Source organism: Saccostrea cucullata, unplaced genomic scaffold, assembly GCF_032062105.1.
Source record: "Saccostrea cucullata isolate Sc308-1 unplaced genomic scaffold, CSIRO_AGI_Scuc_v1 ctg23622, whole genome shotgun sequence".
NCBI classification, from domain to species: domain Eukaryota; kingdom Metazoa; phylum Mollusca; class Bivalvia; order Ostreida; family Ostreidae; genus Saccostrea; species Saccostrea cuccullata.
In genome coordinates, this window is record NW_026932321.1 from 1 (window position 1) to 5,050 (window position 5,050).

Here is a 5,050-nt window from a genome sequence, read left to right on the forward strand (position 1 = left end):
TGGGGAAATAAATGAGGAGGATTGTCACATTTCAATTAATATCACTGTCAACAAATTGATGAATATAAAATATACATCAAGTATTTACATGTGTGCAAAAGTGTATTTAATATCACTAAAATACATATGAAATTTTAATTCATACAGTACTATTTCGTATATTCAAACCAATACACTTACTTGGACATTTACTCGTAATACGGCTTTCCAGTCTGTTTCTGGGATCACTGGCTACATAGATTCAAATCAGAAAGCATAATATCAGCATTAGTGGGGCATAAATATTTTTATCATCGGTATCTCGGTAATATGTCAATGTTTGAGAAAGGCATATAACTTAGGCTTAGAAAAATGAAAACAGAAATTATGCCTTAATTCTCATTGCATATCTTTATATTTTTTCTTTCCCTACTAGCCCTACTACATTGTAGAAAAGCAAAATTTGCATAATTCATTCATATTTTTCAAAAAGCGCGTGTTTGTGATGATGTAGTTGAATTAGAAGGATATTGAACAAGATTCAAGATTGTTTAGCATTGAACAAGATCCCCAATTCTCTGTAAGGTTTTGCGATTAAAATTTATTCCTTGTCAATTATATTGATATTAGTAGAGATCTCCACAGATGTTGAGGTTAATTTGGAAAAAAGTAAGGTTACAAATTCGTAAATTTGTTTGAAATGTTCCAATATGTTCTCTGTACGCTTTTGAAATGAAACTTAAGGTCATTTTTCTCTAACTTAAAAAGGCCCATGTTCATTTTTAGACCAAATGTCTCATAATCCTTCTTTTTTCATCTTAACTTTGGATACAGATTTTCTTAATAAGCTTATTTTCAACTGATTTTATATATTAACACTGTGTCTTAATTGCTTACATACCATTCCATGTACATTTGACATTAATGTCAACACATCCTGCAAACGGATCGCACGTTTCTGTTTCTTTACATTTACATTCTTCTTTACATGATACTCCATAAAATCCACATGGGCACTCTTTAGAACAATCTTTTCCGTAGAACCCAACACATTCTGTAACAATCAATGTAATACCACATAACGTCATAGAATTAAATGTCAATGTAGAAGCCAAGAATATAGATGCCAACTAATGAGTAAAGTTGTTTTAGGTATAAAAGAATATTTCTTTAAACTTACCTGTACACCTGTTTTCAATGTTTATGTAACCAGAACAACAGATTGGAGTTGACTGGCTGAGAAAATGAAATAAGTGTTAGTGAAAAACAAGTAGAGAATAATTTCAATTATGATGAAAAGTAAAACAATGATTTGGAAAACAAGTTTGATATAATTATGTGCAAAATGTATTGAAACTCTAAATTGCACTTTTCTTTTATAAAATGTCGCCCACGTGGCGCAGTGGTTGCATCGTCTGCTCTATATTTGTGAAGTAACGACTTGATCCTACGTCGCCGTTCGAATCCTACGTTGGACGTGGAGACCAGTCCTTCGGATGAGATCGTATAAAGCGAGGTCCCGTGTTGCAGTGGGTGTTGACATGAAAAAGATGCTTCAATGCTCAATGGCACTGAGTGCCGAATTTAGAAAAAAATTTGCAGCTCTACATCGGCAAGTGGTGGCGTCTCGTTTGAGTGAAAAATTGTCGAGAGGGACGTTAAACAATGTACAATCAATCAATCTTTTAATATTAAAGCATAAGCCTAAAGCGCTTTAGGTCTATAATTAAAGTAATCTTGTTTAAAAAAAACAGGAAGAATATACACCTGTATACACAAATGTGCAAATGTTATTTTTCATAACTTACTTTTTCATCGTTCCACACCTCTCTTTGTCAGCAAAATTCAATGCCGCATTCAAGACTAGAATTATCGAGCAAGATAGGAGTATGTCCATTGTGCGGATTCTACATCTCAGTCAAAATCGACATTTTGTTCATATTTTCCTTTTATTGGAAAACAGGAAATTATTCGGATATTGGTTTTGTAATTCATACAGCTCAGAAACATTCAGAATATTATATATATACTTGAAGTGATTTTAATGTGATATATGTTTTTACATATCCTGTAACAGTCACCATAGTGGGCATGAGCGGATTTCTGATATCCGGGATGTAGACCTTTCTAAACTCTAAATTAATTGAAGTTTCGACTTTCTGGTACTAGTTATATTTTAAAAATTAAAATACTCGGAAGCACTGGGGACAAGACGTGAAATTCTTCAGAATTACCTGCATGATAGCTAGACTGTCTGACATATTGAGACGATTTTGTCATTTACATCGTCAATTTCCTTTCTTATATTGTAATTCCTATATAACCTGTTTATGATATTTATGTCTCCCAAGTTGTTGCTAATCAACCTAATGTTTTGTGTCAAATCAAGTAAGTTAAGTTGTAAACAAAACAAACTACTCATAGATAATTTAATGATATTATATGGGTTTCAAACATCTCGTTAAAAGTCAACATTTTGTTAGCCTATATTCATCAAAATGACCCTTTTAGGAAATATAACCAATCACAAGGCCTATATTTAAAACTATTTTTAACTACAGAATTTTTCGTCTTCTTCTTTTTCGTGATTGGTCCAGAGGCCTGGGTTCGATTTTGGTTCTCGGCGCTACGTCAAACCTAAGACGTAAACATTGGTTTTGACTGTTTCTTCTCCAATCGCTCGGCACTAGAAATGGCGGTCACCCGTCGGGTCTTTCGGGTATGACCTTAAAAACATAGGTCTCGTGTCACGGTAGGCGTTCGCGCGGTAAAGAACTTTCACTGCTCAGTGACCCTGAGTGCCGTGTATAGGTATAAATTTGAAACTCTTCACTGGCAAACGGTGACGTCTCCATATGAGTGAAAAATTTTCGATTTGGACGTAAAACAATAAATATTGTACAATCAATCAATCAATACATGTAAATAGGGGTCAAAACGAGTATAATGACCGATAAACAGGGGACGCTTTCTCCTCCTGTGATCTGGTCCCATCTCATGTTAAAGCCATGTTCTCTTATTTTTACTATTGTTTTCAAACACCATGAAATGGACCACTGTTCGTTATTTTAACCTTTTTCATTTTGATTTAGAATTCACTTTCTATTTTGAAAGGAACTAGCACTTTTTCATCATCTTAATTAGTCAAGCAGGTGTTAGTGATCTCTGTCAACATTCATTGTTAAACATTGGTAGAAATGTTTTGGAAAGGTAACAAAATTAGTTTCTTATCATTATTATGAGTATGATCCTTTTCAATGAAATAAAGTAGGGTTATTTAACTTATATTGTGGCTGTACACAATTGTGCGAGTGCATGTGTTCAGTCAACCACTGCCAATCACCAATATAGGTTCAAAAACTTCTTTATTATATATACTTAAAACATTACCTTATAATTTATAATAATTATTGCAACTAAAAAAATCAAATTAATGATTTTTTTAGTATCGGTATTCAAATTAACCCCTGTCCTGTAAGTGTTCAATATCGCATCATTCCGATGACCCTACCGAGAGTCATAACGTGCTTTAGGTTTTAATGGGTCTAATACATTCTATATTTTAATAAATAATTTCATTTTTGTGTAAAAAAAAAATAAACAAATCTTACCTAGATGACACTTTCCTTCTTTAATTTAACTCTTAGAATTTGAGCAGACGACTTATTTTGTTTACAACAGGGCGTTCGATGTTGAACGCTCGTATTTGGAATGTTTCGGGCATACTCGTACACGTAATACAAACTCAGCGTTCAATAAAACATCATTGAACGCTAAATTTGCTAGATTTCTGGTAGTATTTTATTAGAGACTATTTATTAGCTATATAATAAATCTTATTGTTAGATCCATCTTTGTTGATAACGTAAAAATCTATCGTGAATTAAAGCATATTTTCCACATAACATCCTCCCCAGGAATCTTGAACGACAAGAATTGAAAGGGAAGGTAGCCGAAACATAAACTCTGGTAAGATTATGATGTTTACGTTGTACTAGGTGAATTCAATTTGCCAAAGTTGCACCCGTCAAAGAACACAGATTATTAGTACAGCTTGAGATAAAAGATACCACAGAGTCTGACATATTTGTTTCATATTTGGATATTTAACTTGAAAAAGACGTAAATGGTAAACAATCAACAAAACTCTCTGATAAACGGTGACTTTACTTATGAAGCAATATACGGAATTTATGTAACTCACTTGATTCGATACGCAAGAACGTGTTTTACATATGAACAATTTCTAAAACGACGTAAATTATTGACAAACAATTCGATGGAAGAAGAATATCAGCAGTCTTATTTAAAGTCATAATTTCGTAAATTCTATGGTCGATAAATGACCAAGTCAGCAAATACATGTACAATAAATTTATAATTGGGACAAATGCTAACTGACGTTTTTCATACCTATTGTTAGGCCATTATTTATACACTAAATTAACGATGGATTTTTCTTTTATTTCCGGATCATGAGAAGAAGCACAGGGCGGATGTGACCGGTCGCCAGGTGATGATCACTCCTCCATGGCACCTGATACCAACTTCGATGATTTGGAGGTTATCTTTTCTCCGCTCTTATTTTGTATTGCTTTTTGGACTGTTGATCTTGAATGCTATTCGTTATCTCAATATGTTTCATTTCTAAAGTGTTTATTTTAAGGACCCTCTCTACACCAGTGCAAAATGTTTTGGATATTGAGAATAATTAATATATAAATTTGTTACTTTTGAGATTATTTATTCTATTTTCACTACATGGTACGTGGCATTTACTCCTAGGAAAAATGTTTAACAGCACGGTATCGATGAATAGAAAGTACTGTCGTTTACTTCCAGAAAAAATACATGTAAATTACATGTTCAATGAATTTATCTTAGCCTTTTAAGAATATTTGAATTGAAAACAAATTGACTAGGAAACTGTAAATTATATTTTAGGTATTACATTTAAGGACAGATCACTCTTAATGCAGAAAATACCATAATAATCTTAGATAGGATTCGTATTTTCTTTTGTGACACTTTTCATATTTTCTTTTGATATAACACATATACATTTTAAAAG

At 32.7% G+C, this 5,050-nt stretch overlaps 1 long non-coding RNA gene across 1 annotated transcript; it reads right to left on the reverse strand.

Moving 5' to 3' along the window:
• Positions 1 to 144: 144 nt before the first annotated feature.
• Positions 145 to 1,215, reverse strand: LOC134234838 (uncharacterized). Its single transcript, XR_009985267.1, has 3 exons — positions 1,160 to 1,215; positions 881 to 1,033; positions 145 to 231 (listed from the first exon to the last, which is right to left on the reverse strand). It is a non-coding gene; the product is annotated as an uncharacterized LOC134234838 (long non-coding RNA).
• Positions 1,216 to 5,050: the final 3,835 nt, after the last annotated feature.